The following is a 6,179-nucleotide window of genomic DNA, read 5'->3' on the forward strand; positions in this document are numbered from 1 at the left end:
GACTGTGTCTATGGAGCAGATCCACATTAGTAAATACTTGTTGAATAAACTTATGGAGGTGTTAGCCTGTCCAGTCTGCATTTGGGTCCCACGGAGCAGCACAAGGGTGAATGTAGGTGAGTTCAAGTTCACCAGAGCTGATGCCGAGGCCAGCTTGCTCCCTCACGCCCGGGGAAAGGGTCTGGGGAAGAAACGTTTGTCTGCATTCATATTTGGTTGAGCTGTTTTGACTTTTTCCTCTACTTCTTATCTCGAGATTACAGCTCTGTGGTGTGCTTGCACACCCCGGGTCAGCTCACTCTCTGCTGCTTGCGCGTTTGGAAAACAGACTGTTGAAATCTCCTTGTTAAACAGTGCAAAGGCTGACAAACAAAGACAGAATGTTTCCTTTTAATGTGGGGAGATTTTAAGAGGCCATAACATTCCAGATTAACCCAAATGTTGTCCATATAACTTTATTAGTGGTTCAAAGGTGTTAGCACTAAATATGACCGCGTAGAAGATGAAGTGGAGCTAGTGACATCTCCCTCCATGATTCCCAGAGAGGTTGGACTCGTGTTTACTTTGTTAAAGCAAGAGCATCTTTCAGCGGGCACAGAAGTGGGTGTGCAGTTGTTCCCGGCTTCCACTATCAACCATTCTGAACCTAGGCACCAGCAGCTGCCACCACCGGGGAAGCCCCTTCTCCTTCTTGGCACCAATTTCCTAGAGCAGGAATTCTGTAAATTCTTCTAGAAGGAGGCAGAGTCAAAGTCTTGGCACACCTTCCCTTCTCTTCAACCCAAAGAAACCCCAAGATCTTGGCTCAAGGGAGGATGGTGCAGGCTCCACCAACATTTCAATCCCACTTTTCCACTAAAGACAAAATGAAAAACAAACCAAAACAGTGTTGGGCGTCGCATGCTTATCCTAGCACTGGGAGCCTGAGGCCGGAGGATCAGTACTTCAAGATCAGCTTGGATTACACAGCAAATCTCTATCTCAACCAAAACAAAATTTAAAAAAAAACCACACAAAAATGGACATTTGAATCCAACTCACCTCCGCACACTGCACACAGTCAAGCAAGGAATCCCAGACTCACAAAGGCTTGATGATAGCAGAGATGCTGAGGGCGACCCTGATTCCATCATCCCGGGTCTTTTTAAGTACATCCCTTCACATATAATCCTTATGAATAACAGCCCTGTGGGTGCTAGAGGTTTAAGGCTTAAAAGGGCTTAAAACTACAGGAAAGATTCATTTATATTAAAAAGAGAAAAGAAGTCCTCATTGTCCGCTATGTTCAGCGAGTCTGGTTTTATCCCAGGCTTTTTCAGACCCAGGCCAGCTGGCCTTGGTGAGTTTCCCATAGAACATCCCCTTTGTCTCAGTGTGTGGGTGCACCCCTTGCGGTCCTGAGTTCCTTGCTCGTGCTCTCTCTCCTTCTGCTCCTGATTTGGACCTTGAGATTTCAGTCCTGTGCTCCAATGTGGATCTCTGTCTCTGTCTCCTTTCATCGCCTGATGAAGGTTAATATTCAGGAGGATGCCTATATGTTTTTCTTTGGGTTCACCTTCTTATTTAGCTTCTCTAGGATCATGAATTATAGGCTCAATGTCCTTTATTTATGGCTAGAAACCAAATATGAATGAGTACATCTCAAGAACAATGGCAATGGGTTTTTGATCCTACTGCACATACTGGCTTTGTGGGAGCCTAGGCAGTTTGGATGCTCACCTTCCTAGACCTGGATGGAGGTGGGCGGTCCTTGGACTTCCCACAGGGCAGGGAGCCCTGATTGCTCTTTGGACTGATGAGGGAGGGGGACTTGGTTGGGAGTGGGGGAGGGAAATGGGAGGCGGTGGTGGGGAGGAGGCAGAAATCTTTAATAAATAAATAAATAAAAAGAAAAAAATTAAAAAAAAACAAAAATAAAATAAAAAGAGAAAGGAAAGAAAATGGGCTTCCAGAGAGAGCCGTACTTAAGATATATTGTCCTAGTAGCTTCAGACATCTGTCTTATTTTAGAATTGAGGGGTGGTCACCCATATAGCAGATAAAGCATACATCTAGTGTCGGAAAGATCTGAGTTTGCTGGCTTGGTGGTACACATCTATAATCCTAAGGGAGGCAGAGTTGGAGGATCCAGACTCCAGGTCACCCTTCACCACATAGCAAGTTAGAAACCCAGTTTAGAAAAGTGGGTGGCGTTGCTAGGGAGATGGCCCCACAGATAAAGTGCTGACTGCTCAAGAATTGAAGACCAGAACTGGAATTCTCAGAACCTACATGCGTGAGTGTGTGCGTGCATGTGTGAGTGTGTGTGTGTGTGTGTGTGTGTGTGTGTGTGTGTAATTCATGAGGCAAGATAAAGTGTATAGAGACAAGGGAAGAGTATAAGAGAACTTCCTGGAATCTACCAGGCCAACTAGCTCAGCTTATCTAAGGTACGTAAAGGACCCTGTCTCAGAGTGGCAGCTCAGGGTGGACGCCTGACTTGTCCTCCTCCAGCCACATGCACGCCATAGCTGTCTAGCCGTACACTCTCTCCCTCCCTCCCACCCCAACGAAGAAAGGACCTTAGTTTAGTATTGAACATTCTTTCTAATAAGTACAAAAAAAATCTAAAAAATAAACCACTGCTAATAGCAGTGTAGTAACTGACTCCAGCAGGGTTCATCCATGGATATTGGAGGAAGAGAAAGGCAGTGTAGTGTGCCAGTTGTCATAGGAACGAGTGATCACACTATGACAATAACAGGACTAACCGACCTCACCACCTCCTAGTATGATGGGATGGCCTGCTCAGGGTCACCTGCGTAGCATTTGTGCAAGAGTATCTCAATGGAACCTGATTTTAAAAAAAGAAACAATTAAATAAATTCAGGTACTAAATGTCTGAACTCGTCAGCATTGCTTGAATAGTTAAGTCTGCACCTGGGAGAGTTGGACTGGGAACACAGGAGTCATGGAAGTTGCAAGCTGCTTGTGTGCAGGTCACAAAACTTTTAAAAAGTGAAGGAAAGTGAAAGAAACAGAAAAGAGAGATAAAAATAAGCAAATCAAGGTTGCCAGGTGCCTGGAAAATTCTCGTATTGTTTTTTAAAGATTGCCTTAAGGGAGAAAGTTTGAAAGCTTTGATTCATATATGTATGCATGTACACACTTAAGTAAGTGTGTGTGTATGTATGTATCTCACTATGTAGTCCTGGCTGGTCTGGAACTTGGTGCATAGACCAGTAGTAGCCTGGAGCTTGCCTCTGCCTCCCAAGTTCTAGGATTACCCCTATGTCCCACCACCTTGGCCTCAGTCTTTGCAATCAGGAAATGTACCATTACTTAACTCCTTGTTTTGACATATTTAAAAAAAAACAAAAAAACAAACAGCAAATTTTCCTTGGTTCCCTTTGTGATCCGGGGCTGCAATGCTTTGCTGACCTTCTGTGGTGTGCGGTATCAGTCCCGCTCTGAATTCTGCCTCCTGGGCTCTGGAGATTGAAGTTTTCATTCTTCTCCACTAGACCAGCGCAGAGGAGTTCCTCTGTCTCTCCTCCCTCCCTCCCTCTCTCTCTCTCTCCTGCCCCCCCCCCAGTTGTGTGTACACCTGAACATTTTAGCAAGCACACAGAACTGTATTCAATCTAAGCACACGAGAGGATATAGTGATGAAGCCGACACACCAAGGAGATGTCAGACATGAAATAATGACTTTACTCCCACATTTTAAAAAGAAGTGAACAAAGACACTTATTAAGATTTCTCCCCACCATTCTCTTAAATTAAACTAAAGAAGAGAGCTAAAATCAAAGCTTTGTTTCTATACACAAATATAAAAATCTATGGCAAGGTAGATGGCTCATTGAAAAAAAATTGCTGCTCATACCTGACATCCTGAGTTATCCCCAGAATCCAAGTGAAGGTATAAGAAGAGAGCCAATTCCACGGGGTGGTCCTCTTACCTCTCCATGGGCACCATGACATGCACCACCCTGATAATGATACATACAATCTCAGTTAAAGTGTGTGTGTGTGCATGTGAGTGTGTGCGCAAGAGTATGTGCATGTGTGTAGGTGTATTTACCGGTGTATGTGTGTATATGTGTGTATACATGTGTATGTCTGTATGTTTGAGAGTGTGTGTAGGTGTGTTTACCTGTGTATGTGTGTATATGTGTGTATACATGTGTATGTCTGTATGTTTGAGAGTGTGTGTAGGTGTGTTTGCCTGTGTGTGTGCATGTGTGTAGGTGTGTTTGCCTGTGTGTGTGCATGTATGTAGGTGTGTTTGCCTGTGTGTGTGCATGTGTGTGTAGGTGTGTTTGCCTGTGTGTGTGCATGTGTGTGTAGGTGTGTTTGCCTGTGTGTGCATGTGTATAACTTTTAACTTTCACTTAGAATAACTGATGAACATAAACTTGAACATCTGATGTGTGGAAGTTTCCGGAATACAAAACAAAACACCTCTTGGTGGAACAAGAAGGGAAGAATGACGTTTCATAAGTTCCAACCTTTCCTAACCTCATTATATGTAGAGATAGGGCTTGACAGTTTCTGAGATGCTTTGTCTCTGAATTTTTATGACTTAGGTCTCTAAAGAGCAGACACACCTGTGTGAGCAGACTTTATGCCTCTAGGAAACCTTCATTCCTTGCACCGTGGTCTGGAAAGTTGAGATCAAGTCACAGAGCTCCTTGATGTGCAAGCCAAAGACAGCAAGATCTTTGAGCACTGGGTTTGGACTAGGTGGATCCTTGCTTGAGACATTTCGCCCAGCCTTACTATACAGAAGCTTCCCTTTGAACCTGGGGGAACAATGGCAGCCAGGGTAGTTAGCGGCTACCAGTTAAACACTTAGCAGCTTCAGCTTTGTTAACCTCAGTCATGATGGTTGAGCCATCAGCTGATGGTTGTCTGTGCTATAAAGAAATCAAAACACGTGAGCAGACAGCAGACAAAGAATCACTACTCTTTTCTATCTTCTTTAAAAAAAATTTTCTTTTATTTTTATTTTATGTGTTTCGAAGGTTTCACTGCATGTTCATCTGTGTACCCTGTGTGTGCAGTGCCCACAGAGGCCAGAAGAGGGCATCAGATCTCCAGGAAGGACTGGATCTAGAGATGGTTGTGATGGATATTGGGGAAGGAGAGGTCTGTTTTCCCCAGCTTCTTGAGCTCAAAGGCAATTGACTGGCAAAGACTGGGTAAAGCAAACCTCCAGATTACCATCTTTTATTCGTTAATTTTGTAATTTAACAATCTCATAAATGTATATAATGTATTTTAATTACTAGCTCTCACAGCCTGTCTTATTTCTCTCCCACCCCTAGCACCCTACCATACAACACCCTACCAGTCCCTTTCCTGGGTTTGTGACTTTTGGTTGGTTTTAGTGACCTATTTGGTTAACCATCTTTGTGACTGTGGATTAGAAGTGTCAGCGGGGTCTAACGGGGTGGTGGATGAGTACATGGGTGAAGGTAATGATTGCTCTCTGATTCCATTAGAAGCAAATAATTCGGCAATGAAAAGTAGAACCCCTGAGCCCTTCTCCACCCATGCCTGACAGTTGAATGGTCCACTCTTGTGCTGACCGGGTGTAAGCATGGGTAGCTGCTGAGAGTTCATGGTTGCCATGGCTATAGCCGCTGAGAGTTCATGGTTGCCATGGCTATGGCTGCTGAGAGTTTGTGGTTGCCATGGCTATGGCTGCTGAGAGTTCGTGGTTGCCATGGCTATGACTGCTGTGAGTTCACGGTTGCCATGGCTATGGCCGCTGAGAGTTCATGGTTGCCATGGCTATGGCTGCTGAGAGTTCGTGGTTGCCATGGCTATGGCCGCTGAGAGTTCATGGTTGCCATGGCTATGGCTGCTGAGAGTTTGTGGTTGCCATGGCTATGGCTGCTGAGAGTTCATGGTTACCATGGCTACGGCTGCTGAGAGTTTGTGGTTGCCATTGCTGTGTCTTGCTCAAACGTTGAGATTTTTGCAGACATTCTCCCTATTTTCCAGCTTTTCCATTCTGACCCCTCTTCTTCAAGGTGCTCTGAGCCTTGAAGTATAAATCAGTATAAATGTCTATTGGGCCTCTAGAAATCTGTGACCAATCTGGAAACAAAATACTTTTTCTGTGCGTTCCAAGTAGCTTCAGGGTTCTGTTTTCACACAAGTGGGGAACCCAGGTGAGGTAAAAGTGTCAT

The sequence above is a fragment of the Microtus pennsylvanicus genome, chromosome 16 (assembly GCF_037038515.1).
Source record: "Microtus pennsylvanicus isolate mMicPen1 chromosome 16, mMicPen1.hap1, whole genome shotgun sequence".
In the NCBI taxonomy this organism is placed as follows: domain Eukaryota; kingdom Metazoa; phylum Chordata; class Mammalia; order Rodentia; family Cricetidae; genus Microtus; species Microtus pennsylvanicus.